This window comes from Plodia interpunctella, chromosome 11 (assembly GCF_027563975.2).
Source record: "Plodia interpunctella isolate USDA-ARS_2022_Savannah chromosome 11, ilPloInte3.2, whole genome shotgun sequence".
NCBI classification, from domain to species: Eukaryota; Metazoa; Arthropoda; class Insecta; order Lepidoptera; family Pyralidae; genus Plodia; species Plodia interpunctella.
This window is the reverse complement of record NC_071304.1, coordinates 4,934,908-4,962,128: the sequence shown is the minus strand read 5'-3', so window position 1 is coordinate 4,962,128 and position 27,221 is coordinate 4,934,908. Positions and strand designations below refer to the sequence as shown.

General features: G+C 40.4%; 1 protein-coding gene across 2 annotated transcripts in view; it reads left to right on the top strand.

Annotated features, from left to right (window-relative positions):
- The window catches only part of LOC128673488 (uncharacterized), a 42,396-nt gene that overhangs the window by 3,715 nt on the left and 11,460 nt on the right, over positions 1-27,221 (top strand). Inside the window, exon 1 of one of the 2 annotated variants that reach the window (XM_053751358.2) lies at positions 6,635-26,979. The exons of the other annotated variant lie outside the window; for it this stretch is intronic. The gene's annotated coding sequence lies outside the window, so the exon portion shown is untranslated. Of the gene's footprint in view, positions 1-6,634; positions 26,980-27,221 lie in introns of those variants that run through there. 2 annotated transcript variants of the gene reach the window in all.

Genomic DNA, 27,221 nt, shown 5'->3' with positions numbered 1-27,221 from the left:
AGTGTGAATTTTAACTATTAATAGGTAGGTATCTTAGGGAAATGGACGGCCTGTCTGTAGAACTTCCAATTTAGCCTACATAAAAAACCCGCCTATACCATTTAAAATTTAAAATCGAATTATATTTAACGGGTTGGAATCAGTTTTTTCAATTTCTAAATTCTTTCTTGAGTATTTTTTTCAGTACTTACCATTAACTAAGTAATTCAATCCGATAATAACTACTACTTATATGTAATATTAGATACCATTAAGGGACTTGAGTAAAATCTGACACTAGCCTACTACTGGATAGTAATAATAATAACTCTTTATTGCAGACACAAGATCCATATCACAAAATAAATAAATATAAAATAAAGTAAAAATACATAAAAACAACAAATGTTGTTCACTAAAAACTTATTTACTTATTAATGGTAACTTATTAATGGTAATAGGAAACTACCCATTACCATGCGTCAATTTAACCCAACACTTATATGTTGTGGTCGTCAGCAGTCGTGTAGACAGGCTGCGGATAATTTCGTTTTTACACCTATAGACTCTCGACATAAAAGAAGCTATTATTTTTTTATGAATAGCGCTAAATGAGTCGACCCGAAATTGGGTATACATTTCCGAAGCACTACAAAAGCGCTTTAGGCCCATCAGGTGTCTAAAAATATTGTTGTAGACGACTCTAACGCCATTCATAGATTTTAAAGAATAGTCTGTCCAGAGTTGACAGGTGTAAAAAGTCTGACAAAAAGACCGAAATAATGTAATCTTCACGTCAGGTGCGGCTTTGAGAAATTTTCTTGCTATCATATTTCCAACTATGCATAAGGCCCTGCGTTGCCGCTCGATATCACTGTCATCCCGTAAGTTCGACGTCACTATATGGCCAAGATACCTGAATTTATCAACTATCTTGATAGGCTGAGCATTTAGACAAACCTTAGGTATATTGTCCGGACCCTTGCCCGACCTGAACACCACCATTTCTGTCTTTTTCGCGTTATAAATCAAGTTATGATCTATAGCGTACTTTTCACATTTGGATAAAAGTATCCGCAAACCCCTGATCATAGGGCTGATCAGCACCATATCGTCAGCATAGCTAAGATTGTTGACATACCTGTCATCCAATCTGAGGCCGACGGGGGTGCCGCTCAGCTCCACGAGCAAGTCGTTGATATAGGTGTTGAACAGGTCGGGCGAGGTCAGGCCGCCCTGACGCACGCCGCATGGGAGGTAATACGATTCAGATACCTCCGATCCCCATTTTACATAGTTGGTCTGATTCAGGTACCAGTACTGTAACAGTCCTATGACTTCAGATGGTACATTTGTACTACTGAGTTTCCGCCACAACAGGTGATTAAGCGTATCAAAAGCACTACTTAAATCAAGAAAGCAGGCATAAACAGTTGTATTATGCTGTGTATAATACTTGACGACCTGCTTTAGTGCAAATATCGCCATATCAGTTGAGACCTGTGGACGGAAGCCAAACTGCCCATCATCGTAGCTGATATTGCTGAAGCGACTATTAATTACCCTGTCAAACACATTGGCCACAATAGTAGCCAGCGATATCGGCCTATAATTGGTCATGCTCGAGATGTCTCCCGTTCGATTTTTGGGAATGGGTACAACCACTGTACGTATTAAGTCCGCAGGTAAGTAACAAGACCTCAAACACAAAGTAAAAACCCACGCCAATAACAAACTGATATGCTGACCCGCGAACAGCAGATGTTCTATGCTTAGACAGTCATGGCCCGGAGACTTGCCGCGCTTCATGTCCCTCAAAATATCCACTATTTGTTTTGGTGACACTGATTCGCCGCCAGCCCTTGCACCCAGACTGCTGACCCGTCTACTATTTAATCTATCACTATTCGAAATATTACTAGAAAATTTATTGAAGTGGCTTCGAAACATATTTGAAATTTTATTTTGATTTTTCTCTCCTTCTACACATACTGGCATATTATTTTTTCTGTCAAACTTTTTAGTTTGTTTGTTTAGATAAGAAGTATAATGCCATATTTACACTTAACTAAGCTTTAATACATTGAGATGATTGTTTCTCTTGCAACAAAACTAAAAATTAAGAAATAAACAATGCAGTGTGTAATAGAACGTTAATTAGTACTGAAACCGACTTTTCCTCTGGGTGACGTCGCATTAACATAAGTAAATTCGATACTTCGTCCCTTAATTCCATTGGGCCTCGTTTTCATTCAAATCGTGTTTGAATATTTACAGAAGCCTACGTTTTCAACAAAAGACGAGAGATAGAAAGTTACCTTCTGTTTCAGCCCTATAATTACTATAATAAGCCCACGTAGGTTTGCACGATGTAGCCAGCAGGTTAAAGCGTCATTGTTTAAAGCTTACTGTCAGGTGTTTTACACGTGCAGCCTATGGGCTAACTATACGCAGCGGGCCATTAGCGACCTGCGAGTCCAATACAATAATGGCTTTAGGATGATGTTTGGGCTGTCTCGCAGGTGTAGTGCATCAGATATGTTTGCTCAGGCGCATACTGATGATTTCTTTGCAATCATGAGAAAAAGAGCTGCCTCTATGCTCAAGAGAGTTCGCAGCAGTACAAACACCATCCTGAAAACCATTTCCAACCGGTATGACTCGCCCTTGCTGATGTCATGGGTAAAACTGTGCATCACAGGACGCCAAATTGTGGCAAAATAAAAATTTGTTTATTTTGTATTTATTACTAACATAGCAAGTAAGTATAAATTGTTACTAATATTTATGGACTGTTTTGATGGTCTGAAATAAAGATGATTATTATTATGTTTTTATCACTTTAAGCTCTCAGCCGAGGCTGGCATTCTAATGATAGACACGGGCCATGACCAAGTGGCTATCATTTATAGGGTAGATTAAGGGGGTCAGTCCGTGTGTGTGTAGTTGGTATTTATGTTGTAGGTGTCAGTGTCTGTAGAGTCCATAAACTTCCTAACTATTCGACAGGTATTAAGAATTGCTGCTTTCTGCATATTAATATATGTAAGGGGTTTGAGATTGAGTAGCTTGAGGGAATTATGCAAATGCTTGGGAATGACACCAGTTGTGGACAATACAATGGGAACTATGAAAACTTTATCTTGATTCCATATCCTATATATTTCATCTTTTAGGTCTGTGTATTTGTGAATTTTTTCTGTAATAGTTTTTGTGAGATTATGCGTATTCGGTACTGCTATGTCTATAAGGTATGTAGTTTTATTTAGTTTATCTTGTAGTACAATGTCAGGTCTGTTATAGTGTATGGTTCTATCGGTAAGGATGCTTCGATCATAATATAGTTTATGTGTATTGTTTTCTAGGACTGGCTTTGGTAAGTACTCATAGTAGGGTGTAGGCTTGTTTGTAGTTTGTAAAAGGTTATGTTTATGAGCAAGTTTTTGGTGTATGATGTTTGCAACTTGGTTGTGCCTGTGGGTGTAATCTGTTTGAGTAAGGTGAGGGCATGCTCCAGTTATGTGTTGTATGGTTTCTGAATGTATGTGGCATTTTCGGCATTTATCATCTCTAATATGTGCGTCCTTTATTATATATTTTTGGTAGTTTTTGGTGTTTATTACCTGATCTTGTATTGCAATTAAGAATCCTTCTGTTTCAGCAAATAGGGTGCCAACTTGTAACTATTTGTTTGAAGCCTCTAGGTCTATATGGGATTGTTGGAGGTCGTTTGGATGTCTACCGTGGAGTACTTTCCTTTTCCATTCGTCTATATTTTCATCCTCATAGTCGGTTCTACAGGGTTCTGTTTCTGTCTGTCTGTCAGTTAGGTTTAGTGGTGTGTACATTTTGTCGTTATTAATGATTGCACTGTGTATTTGGTTATGTTCGGCTTTTCTACTAAAGAATGTTTTAAGAGTTGTAATTTGCTTTTTCCAGAGAGCTTGAATATTAATAAGTCCACGACCACCGTTTTTCCTTTTTATGACCATGCGTTCTATTGCTGACTTTGGGTGTAAATAATTATATTTCGTTAGGATAGTTCTAGTCATACGTTCTATTGTGATTATATTAGTTTTAGACCATTTTATAACTCCGAAAGAGTAAGTAAGGATAGGGATGCAAAAAGTGTTTATGGCTTTAATCATGTTTTTTCCTGTAAGCTGGCTTTTTGTTACTTTAATAATTCTTCTTCTGTACTCATTTTGTAGGGATCTTTTTATTTCACTATGATCTAGACCTCTTGATTGCACGTATCCCAAATATTTATAAACTTCATTGGGTTCCATTGCTGCTATTGACTCTGTCTCATTTATTGCATACCCCCCGGGCTGGGTTTTACCTTTAATTATATGTAATGTACGACATTTGTCAAGTCCGAATTTCATATTAATATCGTTGCTAAATTTTGCTGTGGTTTCTATTAATTTATCAATGTCTTTTTTTGTTTTAGCGTAAAGTTTAATATCATCCATATAAATTAAGTGATCAATATTAGTTTCTGTATTGTCATGTTTAAGAGAGTATCCAACACGGAGACCATTCAACAAATGAGACAGTGGATTAAGGGCAAGACAAAACCATAAGGGACTCAGTGAGTCCCCTTGATATATGCCTTTTTTGATGGTTATCTCCCTGCTTGTGACTTTAGAGTTTTGCGTGGTTAGACAAAGTGAAGTTTTCCAGTTCGGCATTATATTCTGTAAAAATAAAACTATTTTTGGGTCAATTTTATATATATTTAGGACACGTAGTAGCCAAGAGTGTGGGACACTATCAAAAGCTTTTTGATAGTCTATTATTATTATTATAATTAGGCCACTCCATATTCTCTCGTACATATTGTCCGATTAAATTTTAAACCACGTCTAATTCAAGTACCTAAGTACTTACCTACTTAGGTAAGTAAGTAAAAACACTTTATTGCACCAAAAAGTAGTATTTCGGCATCAGGTAATGTTACATGCGAATGGCATTTTAAATTTGCAACTAAATATTAATAGTAAGCTCTAACTATAATAAGGTAGGCTCTAAAAAGTAAGTTCACTGCGTCTATTTACTATGTAAGTTCGTAAATTCTATGTTTATTTGTTTAATTATTTTATGCTCATTGAAAATACCAGAAATCTATTCTATTAAACAAACAGCACCATTGTTGTTGCTACTTAAAGAAAGTATTGAAACTTGAAGCTTTATTCAATGAAGCTCTGAACGGTGCTTTCACGCCTGATTCGGCGATATCCTTTATTGGAAACTTAATGAATTGTACTTGTTTAAAGTTTCTTGTATTGGGGCTGCTATCAGATTCAGATTGCGAGGCAGGGCCGGACTATGGATACGAGCAGTAAAGTAGCTAATATGGAGTATATAGTATGAAGCGATGGTGATCAAGTGGCCAAATATACATACACATAGTCAGTGAAACATGTAGGATTAAAATATTTTTTCATTTTAACACCATATTGTAAATAGTGTAAAATCATGGTGTAAGTAAATATTTTTGTCTTTGAACCTCCGTTAAAAGTTTAAAGGTCCCAAGTTCGAATCCTACTGGTGACACATGAATTTGTATTCATAGACCATCACTTGCTTCCGGTGAAGGAAAACATCTAAAGGAAACTTGCACACTAGTTGACAACAGTTTAATGCCACTAGACACGGTATGTAGCCGTAAATGTCATGTCAGATACCATTATGCGACTTGAATAAAATCTGACACTAGTTAACGCACACAACCGAAAAGAAGAAGTAGCCAATATCTAAGTTTAGGTCAAATAATAGATAGCTATGGGAAATTGAGCCTTACTTTAGTAAGTTAAGTAGGTGTAACATTATTCTTATATAATTATACAAAATTACTAATACTGATCTCCGTTAGCCATAATAACATAATCTTATTTTTTAATAATAATGCATTTCCCGGAAACATTGCCTCTGCCGAGTCCGGCCCTGTGCTAGCTTAATGACGGCGTAGCAAGAAGCCTGACTTTCCATAGCTCGAGTTTAATTAAAAACCACGACCATTGGAACTGAAGCAGACAAACGGCCAAGTCCAACCGCAGACCTACTGATTTCTCGCTCAGTTAAGGCGGATCCAGGGTTTTTTTTGGAAGGGGCAGACTAGAAAAGAAACTGTTTTTTATTACCACCATGCAAGCTTAAAAACAGGCAATAAGTTAGAAACAATTGTGTTTTTTTGTTGTGTAGTTTTTTTTCTAGTTTTATCAATATAAAAATGTAGGTATATAGTTAAAAATAAAGATGTATTAATTTTATATTGCTACGTTGAGGACGTAGCAATTACATTTTTATTTGTAACTAAAACACATGTTTGCAAAAAAATGAATTATATTATTGAAATAAGGTCAAAATGTCAAGATCATATAAAAATACTTTTATGTTTGCCGCTTTTATTTGTCGTTATTGTCTTCAGCACTTAATTAGGTAATTTTAATTTTTGTTGTAAAGTCAGAATGGACAGTAGAGGGAGAAAGTCTTATTTACCCCCTTGCCCCTCCTCCTTGAATCCGCCCTTGCTTTATTTTTCACTTGGTAAAATGTCGTGGCGGCACTGCGGCGTCTCTAGCTGTAACAGGTCCGATTTATTTTAAGTATTTGTGATTATGTTTACTTTAAATACATTAATATTGTTCCGTTTTCAACGTTTTATTTTCATTAAATTCAATTTCGCGCGCCTTATCGATGTATTTGTCAAATCGCACCATTTATATGGTACTGCATTCAATTCTAGCCAATAGGAACGCGCGGTTCGCCGCCGCGCATGCGCAATGCTGCCGGCGCAACAAAACGCCATAGCGGCGGCAAAGGGAGTTTTTGCTTCGTTACCGGCTCTTAGCGCGAGCGCATTAAAAAATATGTAATAATTGTGTTATCATATAAGTGCATCGCCAGTGCTCCTATATTTAAACTGGACTATTTCTATCGTTACCGAGTATTGAATTACCGTGTGTCAGGCCGGCCGGCAGGTGTTTAAGGACTATAATTCCAGTGAACCATATTCGTGAGGGATCTTGGGGTACAGCCGCTGTCTACGTGGTAAGTACGCGCAATATTCCTTATTGGCATTATTGCCTGCAGTATCGTTATTTACCGGCGAATACCGAAAGGTATTTGATCCAGATGAGCGATTGACAAATTCATAATTCATCGCGTCAATTTGCAACATTCTTTTTGGTGCCGAAACCCGGGAACCTTAAATACCTACCTTCAGTCTGCCTGCCAAATACCAATTTTATTTAGTAATCGTTACTTCATTTACCGTATTTCTCGCTGACTATACATACTAGTATACAGCATAACCAAATAGTTTCAATTACTAGGTAAAAAACAAACCTTGTTCCATTTTGTTGAGTGTAGTACCTACATACCTACCTAACAACCGTACCGAGTTCATGTTTAAATATGGCGTCCATCGTATTCTAGAACATTTGTTCAGACGAATATCGTATATACCTAGTCGTTTTATACTGATTAACACAAAATTATTTACCGTTTTACCGTTTGCAATAAGCAATACTATTGCAAAATTACCGCACCATAATTTGTGTTGATATTTGTTATAACTCGACTACATCGTTCTAACCGCTTCCCAATACGCAGTCCTTATTGGGATTTACAAATTTTATTTCGTTTTATATTCGAAATAATTTTATATCGTAACATTGTAGTATCGTATGTTCAATGACTTTCTGTGTTCTCAACTATTATTCATTTCAATAACGAAACGTTGCCGACGAGTCATCATTTTGTTGTGTCGTGTTATTGCCTACCGCCCCAACGCCACCGATAGTCCCTGAAGAAGTTAGCTACTAACATTTTATTCAAATCGAATATTTTACTATTAACTTTTTATTGTTGATAAATAGTTTATTATAGTTTTACATCGCAACAATGTCTTATTTAACTAGACGCAAATCGAAACAGAATGTTAAAAAATGTGTCGAAAATGTTTACACTATTCATAATTTACCAAGCTTGCGACGTAAACGAACTATATCCTACAATCGTATAACTAAGGCTTTGGAAATAGGTAACTTAGCCAATACCGACGAATCACAAATCGAATTGTTTCTTTCCTATTGTCATGAGATAAAAAATATAGCCGATAATTTTCATGAATCTCATTTTGCTATTTTAGACCTTCTTCAGGATGATACGGATGAGATTTCGGACGATATTCAGGATCGCTTCGATGAATTGTATTTTCAAGTTTTATCCATTCAACGAAAATTCGAACAATATTCATTACAACGAATCGATACTTCGAAATGTAATTCATTGACCGGCTCGCACAGTGGAAATATACGTTTACCAAAAATTTCTTTGCCAACTTTTAACGGTGCGGTTAAGAAGTGGCCTGAGTTTATTGCTACTTATAATGCGTTGATTCATGAATCCACCTTGTTAAGCGATATCGAGAAATATCATTATCTCGTGTCAGTTTTGCGTGATGATGCCCTATCGTTAATTAAAACGTTTCCTGTCGCAAGTGAACATTATTTAAGTGCTTACAAAGCTTTAAAGTCCCGTTACGAGGATAAACGCGAACTAGCATTTACATGCTGGCGCGATATTTTGAATATTAATTTTAAAACTTCGAACGCTCAAGATTTTCGACGCGCCTTAGACACGATCGACGAGAACTTGACTATTTTAAAAACGTTAAATTTACCTACCGATAAATGGGATTTTGTTCTTTGCTATAATGTTCTTGCCAAACTCGATAATAAATTAAGACGCGAGTTTGAGGAAAAACATACAGATATCGAGCTTCCACAATACAGTCTTTTAAGGGCGTTCTTACACTCGAAGGGCGAAGCCGCAATTCGCGACACTCATTTTGCGGCCGTAACCAATAAAACCGCTAATGTTTCAAAGGAGACACCGGGAACTTCACAGAAGTCACAGCGACATAACGCTACTCATTCTCTCGTCGCTCCCGCCGTCACTACAAATAATAAAGGTGCCGGTGACAAAGCAAATCAAGCTAAATCTGCTAATTACTCAGGCACGTCACGGTTGATTCGTAAATGTGCCTACTGTCGTAACGAACATCATATCTCGGCTTGCAAGGATTATCTGGCTAAAACCGTTGATGAACGCATGGCTGTTGCTAGCGAAAAGAAATGGTGTTATAATTGTCTTAACGCTTCTCATTCAGTGCGAGACTGCACATCGATATTTTCATGTCGTCATTGCAAACGCAAACATCACACATTACTTCATCGGGAGCAAGCGGCAAGTAATTCCAGCTCCACTAACAAACCGCCTAGCTCAACGGCCTTAGTAGCTAAGGATTCATTGGCGCAGTCTGACTCAACTTTAAATTCAACCGTTTTACTAGCCACTGCTCTTGTTCAGATTTGTGATGCTTCTGGTGAGTTTCATTCATTTCGTGCAATATTTGACACAGGTAGTCAAAATAATTTCCTTACAGCTCGTGCTGCTCAACGGTTAGGGTTGGAAACTAAAAGTGGCAACATCAACGTTTATGGGTTAGGAGGCTCACCTGCTTCAATCAGTGGCGTGGTGGAGTGCGATATTGGTACCAACCATGACATAAAATTTCGTCTCGAAATGTTCGTTATATCGAGCATTTGCGGAGATCAACCGATAGCAAGGCTAAATGCGACGGGATGGGATGGTGTCAAGACATTACCGTTAGCAGATCCTGGTTTTGACATTCCTGGTCCGATCGACGTCTTATTAGGTGCCGACGTCTTTGCCGAGTCGCTCCTTGAGCAACGACTGAAAGGCGGTGCCTCTCAACCGCGTGCTTTCAACTCAGTTTTCGGCTGGCTTCTACTTGGGAAGTCCAGACTTGCATCGTCTAGTCTACTTGGAGTAGCACCTCCTATTGTAGACAATAGTTTAAATACAATCGTTCAACGTTTCTGGGAAATCGATAACGTTCCACATTCTTCCCGATTAACCCCAGAAGATCAACTCTGTGAAAACAGTTTTCTTAACAATCACTACCGTGACGAGACAGGAAGGTATGTCGTGTGCCTCCCCTTCAGGGACAATGACGAGCCCGTCTTTGAAGGCTCTCGAGTAATAGCCTTACGACGCTTTCATGCCATTGAAAGGCGTCTCTCTCGTGATCATAACTTGAAACAACAATATGTTGAATTCATGACCGACTATATCGAAAGGGGCCATATGACTCTAGTGCCTACCAAGCAAATGGGTCTAGGTAAATACTATATACCGCATCATTGTGTGCTGCGTCCTGACAGCGCTACAACAAAGCTTCGTGTCGTATTCGACGCCTCGGCTAAGGATTCTAATTCCAAATCGTTAAACGACATGTTGCTGACCGGATCAAAACTGCAATCGAATATCGTGGAGATTCTTCTTCATTTTCGTGAACACGAAGTTGTCTTCATGGCAGATGTGCGCCAAATGTACCGTCAAATCAACATAGCGCCTCATCATCGTGATTACCAACGTATTCTCTGGCGAGCTCACGCAGATGAGCCTCTTCAAGAGTATATGTTAAATACCGTAACGTATGGAGTATCTTCCGCTCCATTTCTCGCGTGCCGTTCCATTCGGCAACTGGCCAACGATGAAGGTCACAAGTATCCAAAAGCAAAAAACATTTTAACTTCCGATATATATATTGATGACGTCATATCCGGAAGTTCAACGCTAACGGAGGCCCGTGAAACCAAAAGGCAACTTATCGCCCTTTTTGGTCTTGGTTCGTTTGAACTCCGAAAATGGATAAGTAATCGACCTGAGCTTCTTAGCGATTTGCCCGCAGAAGCGTGTCTTTCAGAAGCTTTCACTTTTACCGAAACTGAAGATACCACGGTCAAGGTTCTGGGCCTTAAGTGGGAGCCTGCTTCAGATTCATTCGTTTTTAACGTGAATTCATCATTTCTACCGTGTACCAAGCGAACGATTCTTAGTAAGGTCGCCAGAATTTTTGATCCTCTCGGGTTCTTGTCCCCTTTGACAATTAAGGTCAAATGTTTACTTCAAAGGCTCTGGGTTCTTGGCCTTTCGTGGGATGAAACGCCCTCACCGGAAATCATAGCCCAATGGGATGACTTCTCTTACCAACTTCCACAAGTTAGGGCTCTTAAGGTTCCACGTAAGTACGCTATCGACGGCGCTCAATCTTATGAAATACACGGATTTTGTGACAGTTCAGAAGTAGCATATGGCGCTGTCATATATCTGCGTGTTATCGAGTCTGACGGCTCCATTCGCGTTTTTCTCATTTGTGCAAAGGCTCGTGTAGCTCCTCTAAAACGCCAATCGATACCTCGCTTGGAGCTTTGCGGCGCGATGCTGCTCGCAGACCTTGTCAAATTTGTCAAGGACTCGCTACGAATTCCTATCCACGACATTTATTTGTGGTGTGATTCAACCGTTACCTTGGCCTGGTTGCGTGCTCCTTCTTCTCGCTGGGTAACATTTGTCGCAAATCGAGTAAGCTACATTCAAGATATTGTTCCGACCGAGAAGTGGAGGCACGTACCTTCAGCCACAAATCCCGCAGATGTTTGTTCGCGTGGACAATCGCCTCAGGAGTTGCTCCATAACGCTCTATGGTGGGCGGGGCCAGCGTGGTTGTCTCAACCACAATCTGAGTGGCCCATCGATAATTCAAAAAATCATTTAAATGACAATATGGTTCTTGCTGAGCAACGTCATCCCACGGTTCTCTTTTCAGATCAAATTAACAATCAAACATCTCTTATCGATCTATTATTTGAAAAACATTCTTCTTTAGACAAAATTTGTCGCATCATCGCCTACATTCGTAGATTTTATAATAGCATGCGTAATATTGTTCCGCGAGCAGATAGCCTTTTTATAACAGACATTGAGCGTCATCAAGCTTTATTAATTATCGTTAAACAGTTTCAGAACCGCTATTTTTCAGACGTCATATCAATTTTACAATCACGAAATCAGCTGCCTCGCATCTTTCGTAAACTAAGCCCCTTCTTGGACGAGCAGGGTATACTCAGGGTGGGCGGACGCCTCGCGCGCTCCGGTCTTGAGTTCGAACATAAGCATCCTGCATTGTTGCCCAAGAAAAGTGCGCTTACATCAGCTGTAATCGAATCGATTCATCGAAATAATTTTCATCCAGGTCTGAATACTACTTATTATCTGATATTACAACAATTTTGGATACTTGCAGCGAAACATACTATACGACATCATCTCTCAAAATGTTTGAGATGTTACCGTCTGAATCCCAAACCTCTGCAACCATTTATGAGCGATCTTCCGGCTTTTCGGGTCAACCAAGCCAAACCTTTCTCAGTGGTCGGTGTAGATCTGGGAGGGCCTTTTCGAATCAAGCTTGGACCTCATCGTGGTGCAAAAATCGATAAGGCATACTTATGCTTATTCGTATGCTTGAGCACAAAAGCGGTGCATCTTGAGGTAGTTTCCACCCTATCGACCGACAGCTTCATCGCGGCATTACGTCGCTTCATTTCTCGTCGCGGTCGCTGCAATGTTATTCATTCTGATTGTGGAACCAACTTTGTTGGTGCAAGTTCACAACTAGCATCATGTATCGAACAAGCTTCGCATGCGGAAAAAATTGCCTTTAAACGTAACGTTCCTTCAGCTCCTCACTTCGGAGGTGTGTGGGAGATCCAAATTAAGGTAGCAAAAACACACTTGTATCGTATTGTTGGCGATCAAGTCCTAACATTTGAAGAGCTTACCACCCTCTTCACTCAGATCGAATCCATTTTAAATTCGAGACCTTTATGTCCATTGAGCTCGGATCCAAACGACTTTAATGTTTTAACGCCTGGTCATTTTTTAACGCTGGAACCTCTTACAGCTGTACCAGATTACGACTATACCAATATCAAAATCCAGCGACTCAATCGATGGCAACTTATTCAATCTTTTCAACAACAATTTTGGAAGCGTTGGAAAAGTGAATATTTACATTCATTAACTCAACGAGCAAAATGGAACAAAGACTCAACACCGTTAACCGTTAATTCAATGGTACTTATTAAGGAGGATAACCGACCTCCTCTTCAATGGGCACTAGGACGAGTTGTTTCGTTGCATCCTGGCCCTGATGGAGTAGTTAGGGTGGCAACCGTTAAAACAGCTAAAGATTCCTCATTGAAGAGGCCTTTAGTAAAACTATGTCCTTTGCCGTCCATGTAATCAACTCAACTTTCTTAGCTTAAGTTTATCGTAGTTTTAGTTTATGTATCCATAATTATCGTCATTTTGTTTTATGTTAGGAAAATCCTATTGGTATTTTGGTGGGCGGAATGTTCCGTTTTCAACGTTTTATTTTCATTAAATTCAATTTCGCGCGCCTTATCGATGTATTTGTCAAATCGCACCATTTATATGGTACTGCATTCAATTCTAGCCAATAGGAACGCGCGGTTCGCCGCCGCGCATGCGCAATGCTGCCGGCGCAACAAAACGCCATAGCGGCGGCAAAGGGAGTTTTTGCTTCGTTACCGGCTCTTAGCGCGAGCGCATTAAAAAATATGTAATAATTGTGTTATCATATAAGTGCATCGCCAGTGCTCCTATATTTAAACTGGACTATTTCTATCGTTACCGAGTATTGAATTACCGTGTGTCAGGCCGGCCGGCAGGTGTTTAAGGACTATAATTCCAGTGAACCATATTCGTGAGGGATCTTGGGGTACAGCCGCTGTCTACGTGGTAAGTACGCGCAATATTCCTTATTGGCATTATTGCCTGCAGTATCGTTATTTACCGGCGAATACCGAAAGGTATTTGATCCAGATGAGCGATTGACAAATTCATAATTCATCGCGTCAATTTGCAACATTCTTTTTGGTGCCGAAACCCGGGAACCTTAAATACCTACCTTCAGTCTGCCTGCCAAATACCAATTTTATTTAGTAATCGTTACTTCATTTACCGTATTTCTCGCTGACTATACATACTAGTATACAGCATAACCAAATAGTTTCAATTACTAGGTAAAAAACAAACCTTGTTCCATTTTGTTGAGTGTAGTACCTACATACCTACCTAACAACCGTACCGAGTTCATGTTTAAATATGGCGTCCATCGTATTCTAGAACATTTGTTCAGACGAATATCGTATATACCTAGTCGTTTTATACTGATTAACACAAAATTATTTACCGTTTTACCGTTTGCAATAAGCAATACTATTGCAAAATTACCGCACCATAATTTGTGTTGATATTTGTTATAACTCGACTACATCGTTCTAACCGCTTCCCAATACGCAGTCCTTATTGGGATTTACAAATTTTATTTCGTTTTATATTCGAAATAATTTTATATCGTAACATTGTAGTATCGTATGTTCAATGACTTTCTGTGTTCTCAACTATTATTCATTTCAATAACGAAACGTTGCCGACGAGTCATCATTTTGTTGTGTCGTGTTATTGCCTACCGCCCCAACGCCACCGATAGTCCCTGAAGAAGTTAGCTACTAACATTTTATTCAAATCGAATATTTTACTATTAACTTTTTATTGTTGATAAATAGTTTATTATAGTTTTACATCGCAACAATGTCTTATTTAACTAGACGCAAATCGAAACAGAATGTTAAAAAATGTGTCGAAAATGTTTACACTATTCATAATTTACCAAGCTTGCGACGTAAACGAACTATATCCTACAATCGTATAACTAAGGCTTTGGAAATAGGTAACTTAGCCAATACCGACGAATCACAAATCGAATTGTTTCTTTCCTATTGTCATGAGATAAAAAATATAGCCGATAATTTTCATGAATCTCATTTTGCTATTTTAGACCTTCTTCAGGATGATACGGATGAGATTTCGGACGATATTCAGGATCGCTTCGATGAATTGTATTTTCAAGTTTTATCCATTCAACGAAAATTCGAACAATATTCATTACAACGAATCGATACTTCGAAATGTAATTCATTGACCGGCTCGCACAGTGGAAATATACGTTTACCAAAAATTTCTTTGCCAACTTTTAACGGTGCGGTTAAGAAGTGGCCTGAGTTTATTGCTACTTATAATGCGTTGATTCATGAATCCACCTTGTTAAGCGATATCGAGAAATATCATTATCTCGTGTCAGTTTTGCGTGATGATGCCCTATCGTTAATTAAAACGTTTCCTGTCGCAAGTGAACATTATTTAAGTGCTTACAAAGCTTTAAAGTCCCGTTACGAGGATAAACGCGAACTAGCATTTACATGCTGGCGCGATATTTTGAATATTAATTTTAAAACTTCGAACGCTCAAGATTTTCGACGCGCCTTAGACACGATCGACGAGAACTTGACTATTTTAAAAACGTTAAATTTACCTACCGATAAATGGGATTTTGTTCTTTGCTATAATGTTCTTGCCAAACTCGATAATAAATTAAGACGCGAGTTTGAGGAAAAACATACAGATATCGAGCTTCCACAATACAGTCTTTTAAGGGCGTTCTTACACTCGAAGGGCGAAGCCGCAATTCGCGACACTCATTTTGCGGCCGTAACCAATAAAACCGCTAATGTTTCAAAGGAGACACCGGGAACTTCACAGAAGTCACAGCGACATAACGCTACTCATTCTCTCGTCGCTCCCGCCGTCACTACAAATAATAAAGGTGCCGGTGACAAAGCAAATCAAGCTAAATCTGCTAATTACTCAGGCACGTCACGGTTGATTCGTAAATGTGCCTACTGTCGTAACGAACATCATATCTCGGCTTGCAAGGATTATCTGGCTAAAACCGTTGATGAACGCATGGCTGTTGCTAGCGAAAAGAAATGGTGTTATAATTGTCTTAACGCTTCTCATTCAGTGCGAGACTGCACATCGATATTTTCATGTCGTCATTGCAAACGCAAACATCACACATTACTTCATCGGGAGCAAGCGGCAAGTAATTCCAGCTCCACTAACAAACCGCCTAGCTCAACGGCCTTAGTAGCTAAGGATTCATTGGCGCAGTCTGACTCAACTTTAAATTCAACCGTTTTACTAGCCACTGCTCTTGTTCAGATTTGTGATGCTTCTGGTGAGTTTCATTCATTTCGTGCAATATTTGACACAGGTAGTCAAAATAATTTCCTTACAGCTCGTGCTGCTCAACGGTTAGGGTTGGAAACTAAAAGTGGCAACATCAACGTTTATGGGTTAGGAGGCTCACCTGCTTCAATCAGTGGCGTGGTGGAGTGCGATATTGGTACCAACCATGACATAAAATTTCGTCTCGAAATGTTCGTTATATCGAGCATTTGCGGAGATCAACCGATAGCAAGGCTAAATGCGACGGGATGGGATGGTGTCAAGACATTACCGTTAGCAGATCCTGGTTTTGACATTCCTGGTCCGATCGACGTCTTATTAGGTGCCGACGTCTTTGCCGAGTCGCTCCTTGAGCAACGACTGAAAGGCGGTGCCTCTCAACCGCGTGCTTTCAACTCAGTTTTCGGCTGGCTTCTACTTGGGAAGTCCAGACTTGCATCGTCTAGTCTACTTGGAGTAGCACCTCCTATTGTAGACAATAGTTTAAATACAATCGTTCAACGTTTCTGGGAAATCGATAACGTTCCACATTCTTCCCGATTAACCCCAGAAGATCAACTCTGTGAAAACAGTTTTCTTAACAATCACTACCGTGACGAGACAGGAAGGTATGTCGTGTGCCTCCCCTTCAGGGACAATGACGAGCCCGTCTTTGAAGGCTCTCGAGTAATAGCCTTACGACGCTTTCATGCCATTGAAAGGCGTCTCTCTCGTGATCATAACTTGAAACAACAATATGTTGAATTCATGACCGACTATATCGAAAGGGGCCATATGACTCTAGTGCCTACCAAGCAAATGGGTCTAGGTAAATACTATATACCGCATCATTGTGTGCTGCGTCCTGACAGCGCTACAACAAAGCTTCGTGTCGTATTCGACGCCTCGGCTAAGGATTCTAATTCCAAATCGTTAAACGACATGTTGCTGACCGGATCAAAACTGCAATCGAATATCGTGGAGATTCTTCTTCATTTTCGTGAACACGAAGTTGTCTTCATGGCAGATGTGCGCCAAATGTACCGTCAAATCAACATAGCGCCTCATCATCGTGATTACCAACGTATTCTCTGGCGAGCTCACGCAGATGAGCCTCTTCAAGAGTATATGTTAAATACCGTAACGTATGGAGTATCTTCCGCTCCATTTCTCGCGTGCCGTTCCATTCGGCAACTGGCCAACGATGAAGGTCACAAGTATCCAAAAGCAAAAAACATTTTAACTTCCGATATATATATTGATGACGTCATATCCGGAAGTTCAACGCTAACGGAGGCCCGTGAAACCAAAAGGCAACTTATCGCCCTTTTTGGTCTTGGTTCGTTTGAACTCCGAAAATGGATAAGTAATCGACCTGAGCTTCTTAGCGATTTGCCCGCAGAAGCGTGTCTTTCAGAAGCTTTCACTTTTACCGAAACTGAAGATACCACGGTCAAGGTTCTGGGCCTTAAGTGGGAGCCTGCTTCAGATTCATTCGTTTTTAACGTGAATTCATCATTTCTACCGTGTACCAAGCGAACGATTCTTAGTAAGGTCGCCAGAATTTTTGATCCTCTCGGGTTCTTGTCCCCTTTGACAATTAAGGTCAAATGTTTACTTCAAAGGCTCTGGGTTCTTGGCCTTTCGTGGGATGAAACGCCCTCACCGGAAATCATAGCCCAATGGGATGACTTCTCTTACCAACTTCCACAAGTTAGGGCTCTTAAGGTTCCACGTAAGTACGCTATCGACGGCGCTCAATCTTATGAAATACACGGATTTTGTGACAGTTCAGAAGTAGCATATGGCGCTGTCATATATCTGCGTGTTATCGAGTCTGACGGCTCCATTCGCGTTTTTCTCATTTGTGCAAAGGCTCGTGTAGCTCCTCTAAAACGCCAATCGATACCTCGCTTGGAGCTTTGCGGCGCGATGCTGCTCGCAGACCTTGTCAAATTTGTCAAGGACTCGCTACGAATTCCTATCCACGACATTTATTTGTGGTGTGATTCAACCGTTACCTTGGCCTGGTTGCGTGCTCCTTCTTCTCGCTGGGTAACATTTGTCGCAAATCGAGTAAGCTACATTCAAGATATTGTTCCGACCGAGAAGTGGAGGCACGTACCTTCAGCCACAAATCCCGCAGATGTTTGTTCGCGTGGACAATCGCCTCAGGAGTTGCTCCATAACGCTCTATGGTGGGCGGGGCCAGCGTGGTTGTCTCAACCACAATCTGAGTGGCCCATCGATAATTCAAAAAATCATTTAAATGACAATATGGTTCTTGCTGAGCAACGTCATCCCACGGTTCTCTTTTCAGATCAAATTAACAATCAAACATCTCTTATCGATCTATTATTTGAAAAACATTCTTCTTTAGACAAAATTTGTCGCATCATCGCCTACATTCGTAGATTTTATAATAGCATGCGTAATATTGTTCCGCGAGCAGATAGCCTTTTTATAACAGACATTGAGCGTCATCAAGCTTTATTAATTATCGTTAAACAGTTTCAGAACCGCTATTTTTCAGACGTCATATCAATTTTACAATCACGAAATCAGCTGCCTCGCATCTTTCGTAAACTAAGCCCCTTCTTGGACGAGCAGGGTATACTCAGGGTGGGCGGACGCCTCGCGCGCTCCGGTCTTGAGTTCGAACATAAGCATCCTGCATTGTTGCCCAAGAAAAGTGCGCTTACATCAGCTGTAATCGAATCGATTCATCGAAATAATTTTCATCCAGGTCTGAATACTACTTATTATCTGATATTACAACAATTTTGGATACTTGCAGCGAAACATACTATACGACATCATCTCTCAAAATGTTTGAGATGTTACCGTCTGAATCCCAAACCTCTGCAACCATTTATGAGCGATCTTCCGGCTTTTCGGGTCAACCAAGCCAAACCTTTCTCAGTGGTCGGTGTAGATCTGGGAGGGCCTTTTCGAATCAAGCTTGGACCTCATCGTGGTGCAAAAATCGATAAGGCATACTTATGCTTATTCGTATGCTTGAGCACAAAAGCGGTGCATCTTGAGGTAGTTTCCACCCTATCGACCGACAGCTTCATCGCGGCATTACGTCGCTTCATTTCTCGTCGCGGTCGCTGCAATGTTATTCATTCTGATTGTGGAACCAACTTTGTTGGTGCAAGTTCACAACTAGCATCATGTATCGAACAAGCTTCGCATGCGGAAAAAATTGCCTTTAAACGTAACGTTCCTTCAGCTCCTCACTTCGGAGGTGTGTGGGAGATCCAAATTAAGGTAGCAAAAACACACTTGTATCGTATTGTTGGCGATCAAGTCCTAACATTTGAAGAGCTTACCACCCTCTTCACTCAGATCGAATCCATTTTAAATTCGAGACCTTTATGTCCATTGAGCTCGGATCCAAACGACTTTAATGTTTTAACGCCTGGTCATTTTTTAACGCTGGAACCTCTTACAGCTGTACCAGATTACGACTATACCAATATCAAAATCCAGCGACTCAATCGATGGCAACTTATTCAATCTTTTCAACAACAATTTTGGAAGCGTTGGAAAAGTGAATATTTACATTCATTAACTCAACGAGCAAAATGGAACAAAGACTCAACACCGTTAACCGTTAATTCAATGGTACTTATTAAGGAGGATAACCGACCTCCTCTTCAATGGGCACTAGGACGAGTTGTTTCGTTGCATCCTGGCCCTGATGGAGTAGTTAGGGTGGCAACCGTTAAAACAGCTAAAGATTCCTCATTGAAGAGGCCTTTAGTAAAACTATGTCCTTTGCCGTCCATGTAATCAACTCAACTTTCTTAGCTTAAGTTTATCGTAGTTTTAGTTTATGTATCCATAATTATCGTCATTTTGTTTTATGTTAGGAAAATCCTATTGGTATTTTGGTGGGCGGAATGTTCCGTTTTCAACGTTTTATTTTCATTAAATTCAATTTCGCGCGCCTTATCGATGTATTTGTCAAATCGCACCATTTATATGGTACTGCATTCAATTCTAGCCAATAGGAACGCGCGGTTCGCCGCCGCGCATGCGCAATGCTGCCGGCGCAACAAAACGCCATAGCGGCGGCAAAGGGAGTTTTTGCTTCGTTACCGGCTCTTAGCGCGAGCGCATTAAAAAATATGTAATAATTGTGTTATCATATAAGTGCATCGCCAGTGCTCCTATATTTAAACTGGACTATTTCTATCGTTACCGAGTATTGAATTACCGTGTGTCAGGCCGGCCGGCAGGTGTTTAAGGACTATAATTCCAGTGAACCATATTCGTGAGGGATCTTGGGGTACAGCCGCTGTCTACGTGGTAAGTACGCGCAATATTCCTTATTGGCATTATTGCCTGCAGTATCGTTATTTACCGGCGAATACCGAAAGGTATTTGATCCAGATGAGCGATTGACAAATTCATAATTCATCGCGTCAATTTGCAACATTCTTTTTGGTGCCGAAACCCGGGAACCTTAAATACCTACCTTCAGTCTGCCTGCCAAATACCAATTTTATTTAGTAATCGTTACTTCATTTACCGTATTTCTCGCTGACTATACATACTAGTATACAGCATAACCAAATAGTTTCAATTACTAGGTAAAAAACAAACCTTGTTCCATTTTGTTGAGTGTAGTACCTACATACCTACCTAACAACCGTACCGAGTTCATGTTTAAATATGGCGTCCATCGTATTCTAGAACATTTGTTCAGACGAATATCGTATATACCTAGTCGTTTTATACTGATTAACACAAAATTATTTACCGTTTTACCGTTTGCAATAAGCAATACTATTGCAAAATTACCGCACCATAATTTGTGTTGATATTTGTTATAACTCGACTACATCGTTCTAACCGCTTCCCAATACGCAGTCCTTATTGGGATTTACAAATTTTATTTCGTTTTATATTCGAAATAATTTTATATCGTAACATTGTAGTATCGTATGTTCAATGACTTTCTGTGTTCTCAACTATTATTCATTTCAATAACGAAACGTTGCCGACGAGTCATCATTTTGTTGTGTCGTGTTATTGCCTACCGCCCCAACGCCACCGATAGTCCCTGAAGAAGTTAGCTACTAACATTTTATTCAAATCGAATATTTTACTATTAACTTTTTATTGTTGATAAATAGTTTATTATAGTTTTACATCGCAACAATGTCTTATTTAACTAGACGCAAATCGAAACAGAATGTTAAAAAATGTGTCGAAAATGTTTACACTATTCATAATTTACCAAGCTTGCGACGTAAACGAACTATATCCTACAATCGTATAACTAAGGCTTTGGAAATAGGTAACTTAGCCAATACCGACGAATCACAAATCGAATTGTTTCTTTCCTATTGTCATGAGATAAAAAATATAGCCGATAATTTTCATGAATCTCATTTTGCTATTTTAGACCTTCTTCAGGATGATACGGATGAGATTTCGGACGATATTCAGGATCGCTTCGATGAATTGTATTTTCAAGTTTTATCCATTCAACGAAAATTCGAACAATATTCATTACAACGAATCGATACTTCGAAATGTAATTCATTGACCGGCTCGCACAGTGGAAATATACGTTTACCAAAAATTTCTTTGCCAACTTTTAACGGTGCGGTTAAGAAGTGGCCTGAGTTTATTGCTACTTATAATGCGTTGATTCATGAATCCACCTTGTTAAGCGATATCGAGAAATATCATTATCTCGTGTCAGTTTTGCGTGATGATGCCCTATCGTTAATTAAAACGTTTCCTGTCGCAAGTGAACATTATTTAAGTGCTTACAAAGCTTTAAAGTCCCGTTACGAGGATAAACGCGAACTAGCATTTACATGCTGGCGCGATATTTTGAATATTAATTTTAAAACTTCGAACGCTCAAGATTTTCGACGCGCCTTAGACACGATCGACGAGAACTTGACTATTTTAAAAACGTTAAATTTACCTACCGATAAATGGGATTTTGTTCTTTGCTATAATGTTCTTGCCAAACTCGATAATAAATTAAGACGCGAGTTTGAGGAAAAACATACAGATATCGAGCTTCCACAATACAGTCTTTTAAGGGCGTTCTTACACTCGAAGGGCGAAGCCGCAATTCGCGACACTCATTTTGCGGCCGTAACCAATAAAACCGCTAATGTTTCAAAGGAGACACCGGGAACTTCACAGAAGTCACAGCGACATAACGCTACTCATTCTCTCGTCGCTCCCGCCGTCACTACAAATAATAAAGGTGCCGGTGACAAAGCAAATCAAGCTAAATCTGCTAATTACTCAGGCACGTCACGGTTGATTCGTAAATGTGCCTACTGTCGTAACGAACATCATATCTCGGCTTGCAAGGATTATCTGGCTAAAACCGTTGATGAACGCATGGCTGTTGCTAGCGAAAAGAAATGGTGTTATAATTGTCTTAACGCTTCTCATTCAGTGCGAGACTGCACATCGATATTTTCATGTCGTCATTGCAAACGCAAACATCACACATTACTTCATCGGGAGCAAGCGGCAAGTAATTCCAGCTCCACTAACAAACCGCCTAGCTCAACGGCCTTAGTAGCTAAGGATTCATTGGCGCAGTCTGACTCAACTTTAAATTCAACCGTTTTACTAGCCACTGCTCTTGTTCAGATTTGTGATGCTTCTGGTGAGTTTCATTCATTTCGTGCAATATTTGACACAGGTAGTCAAAATAATTTCCTTACAGCTCGTGCTGCTCAACGGTTAGGGTTGGAAACTAAAAGTGGCAACATCAACGTTTATGGGTTAGGAGGCTCACCTGCTTCAATCAGTGGCGTGGTGGAGTGCGATATTGGTACCAACCATGACATAAAATTTCGTCTCGAAATGTTCGTTATATCGAGCATTTGCGGAGATCAACCGATAGCAAGGCTAAATGCGACGGGATGGGATGGTGTCAAGACATTACCGTTAGCAGATCCTGGTTTTGACATTCCTGGTCCGATCGACGTCTTATTAGGTGCCGACGTCTTTGCCGAGTCGCTCCTTGAGCAACGACTGAAAGGCGGTGCCTCTCAACCGCGTGCTTTCAACTCAGTTTTCGGCTGGCTTCTACTTGGGAAGTCCAGACTTGCATCGTCTAGTCTACTTGGAGTAGCACCTCCTATTGTAGACAATAGTTTAAATACAATCGTTCAACGTTTCTGGGAAATCGATAACGTTCCACATTCTTCCCGATTAACCCCAGAAGATCAACTCTGTGAAAACAGTTTTCTTAACAATCACTACCGTGACGAGACAGGAAGGTATGTCGTGTGCCTCCCCTTCAGGGACAATGACGAGCCCGTCTTTGAAGGCTCTCGAGTAATAGCCTTACGACGCTTTCATGCCATTGAAAGGCGTCTCTCTCGTGATCATAACTTGAAACAACAATATGTTGAATTCATGACCGACTATATCGAAAGGGGCCATATGACTCTAGTGCCTACCAAGCAAATGGGTCTAGGTAAATACTATATACCGCATCATTGTGTGCTGCGTCCTGACAGCGCTACAACAAAGCTTCGTGTCGTATTCGACGCCTCGGCTAAGGATTCTAATTCCAAATCGTTAAACGACATGTTGCTGACCGGATCAAAACTGCAATCGAATATCGTGGAGATTCTTCTTCATTTTCGTGAACACGAAGTTGTCTTCATGGCAGATGTGCGCCAAATGTACCGTCAAATCAACATAGCGCCTCATCATCGTGATTACCAACGTATTCTCTGGCGAGCTCACGCAGATGAGCCTCTTCAAGAGTATATGTTAAATACCGTAACGTATGGAGTATCTTCCGCTCCATTTCTCGCGTGCCGTTCCATTCGGCAACTGGCCAACGATGAAGGTCACAAGTATCCAAAAGCAAAAAACATTTTAACTTCCGATATATATATTGATGACGTCATATCCGGAAGTTCAACGCTAACGGAGGCCCGTGAAACCAAAAGGCAACTTATCGCCCTTTTTGGTCTTGGTTCGTTTGAACTCCGAAAATGGATAAGTAATCGACCTGAGCTTCTTAGCGATTTGCCCGCAGAAGCGTGTCTTTCAGAAGCTTTCACTTTTACCGAAACTGAAGATACCACGGTCAAGGTTCTGGGCCTTAAGTGGGAGCCTGCTTCAGATTCATTCGTTTTTAACGTGAATTCATCATTTCTACCGTGTACCAAGCGAACGATTCTTAGTAAGGTCGCCAGAATTTTTGATCCTCTCGGGTTCTTGTCCCCTTTGACAATTAAGGTCAAATGTTTACTTCAAAGGCTCTGGGTTCTTGGCCTTTCGTGGGATGAAACGCCCTCACCGGAAATCATAGCCCAATGGGATGACTTCTCTTACCAACTTCCACAAGTTAGGGCTCTTAAGGTTCCACGTAAGTACGCTATCGACGGCGCTCAATCTTATGAAATACACGGATTTTGTGACAGTTCAGAAGTAGCATATGGCGCTGTCATATATCTGCGTGTTATCGAGTCTGACGGCTCCATTCGCGTTTTTCTCATTTGTGCAAAGGCTCGTGTAGCTCCTCTAAAACGCCAATCGATACCTCGCTTGGAGCTTTGCGGCGCGATGCTGCTCGCAGACCTTGTCAAATTTGTCAAGGACTCGCTACGAATTCCTATCCACGACATTTATTTGTGGTGTGATTCAACCGTTACCTTGGCCTGGTTGCGTGCTCCTTCTTCTCGCTGGGTAACATTTGTCGCAAATCGAGTAAGCTACATTCAAGATATTGTTCCGACCGAGAAGTGGAGGCACGTACCTTCAGCCACAAATCCCGCAGATGTTTGTTCGCGTGGACAATCGCCTCAGGAGTTGCTCCATAACGCTCTATGGTGGGCGGGGCCAGCGTGGTTGTCTCAACCACAATCTGAGTGGCCCATCGATAATTCAAAAAATCATTTAAATGACAATATGGTTCTTGCTGAGCAACGTCATCCCACGGTTCTCTTTTCAGATCAAATTAACAATCAAACATCTCTTATCGATCTATTATTTGAAAAACATTCTTCTTTAGACAAAATTTGTCGCATCATCGCCTACATTCGTAGATTTTATAATAGCATGCGTAATATTGTTCCGCGAGCAGATAGCCTTTTTATAACAGACATTGAGCGTCATCAAGCTTTATTAATTATCGTTAAACAGTTTCAGAACCGCTATTTTTCAGACGTCATATCAATTTTACAATCACGAAATCAGCTGCCTCGCATCTTTCGTAAACTAAGCCCCTTCTTGGACGAGCAGGGTATACTCAGGGTGGGCGGACGCCTCGCGCGCTCCGGTCTTGAGTTCGAACATAAGCATCCTGCATTGTTGCCCAAGAAAAGTGCGCTTACATCAGCTGTAATCGAATCGATTCATCGAAATAATTTTCATCCAGGTCTGAATACTACTTATTATCTGATATTACAACAATTTTGGATACTTGCAGCGAAACATACTATACGACATCATCTCTCAAAATGTTTGAGATGTTACCGTCTGAATCCCAAACCTCTGCAACCATTTATGAGCGATCTTCCGGCTTTTCGGGTCAACCAAGCCAAACCTTTCTCAGTGGTCGGTGTAGATCTGGGAGGGCCTTTTCGAATCAAGCTTGGACCTCATCGTGGTGCAAAAATCGATAAGGCATACTTATGCTTATTCGTATGCTTGAGCACAAAAGCGGTGCATCTTGAGGTAGTTTCCACCCTATCGACCGACAGCTTCATCGCGGCATTACGTCGCTTCATTTCTCGTCGCGGTCGCTGCAATGTTATTCATTCTGATTGTGGAACCAACTTTGTTGGTGCAAGTTCACAACTAGCATCATGTATCGAACAAGCTTCGCATGCGGAAAAAATTGCCTTTAAACGTAACGTTCCTTCAGCTCCTCACTTCGGAGGTGTGTGGGAGATCCAAATTAAGGTAGCAAAAACACACTTGTATCGTATTGTTGGCGATCAAGTCCTAACATTTGAAGAGCTTACCACCCTCTTCACTCAGATCGAATCCATTTTAAATTCGAGACCTTTATGTCCATTGAGCTCGGATCCAAACGACTTTAATGTTTTAACGCCTGGTCATTTTTTAACGCTGGAACCTCTTACAGCTGTACCAGATTACGACTATACCAATATCAAAATCCAGCGACTCAATCGATGGCAACTTATTCAATCTTTTCAACAACAATTTTGGAAGCGTTGGAAAAGTGAATATTTACATTCATTAACTCAACGAGCAAAATGGAACAAAGACTCAACACCGTTAACCGTTAATTCAATGGTACTTATTAAGGAGGATAACCGACCTCCTCTTCAATGGGCACTAGGACGAGTTGTTTCGTTGCATCCTGGCCCTGATGGAGTAGTTAGGGTGGCAACCGTTAAAACAGCTAAAGATTCCTCATTGAAGAGGCCTTTAGTAAAACTATGTCCTTTGCCGTCCATGTAATCAACTCAACTTTCTTAGCTTAAGTTTATCGTAGTTTTAGTTTATGTATCCATAATTATCGTCATTTTGTTTTATGTTAGGAAAATCCTATTGGTATTTTGGTGGGCGGAATGTTCCGTTTTCAACGTTTTATTTTCATTAAATTCAATTTCGCGCGCCTTATCGATGTATTTGTCAAATCGCACCATTTATATGGTACTGCATTCAATTCTAGCCAATAGGAACGCGCGGTTCGCCGCCGCGCATGCGCAATGCTGCCGGCGCAACAAAACGCCATAGCGGCGGCAAAGGGAGTTTTTGCTTCGTTACCGGCTCTTAGCGCGAGCGCATTAAAAAATATGTAATAATTGTGTTATCATATAAGTGCATCGCCAGTGCTCCTATATTTAAACTGGACTATTTCTATCGTTACCGAGTATTGAATTACCGTGTGTCAGGCCGGCCGGCAGGTGTTTAAGGACTATAATTCCAGTGAACCATATTCGTGAGGGATCTTGGGGTACAGCCGCTGTCTACGTGGTAAGTACGCGCAATATTCCTTATTGGCATTATTGCCTGCAGTATCGTTATTTACCGGCGAATACCGAAAGGTATTTGATCCAGATGAGCGATTGACAAATTCATAATTCATCGCGTCAATTTGCAACAAATATGTATAATTATATAAGTACCTACAGATTAATACGAGAATTATTTATGTACTTACACAACATAACAGTTCACTACTTATTTCTAAATATTTTTTTCCAGTAGAAACGCGA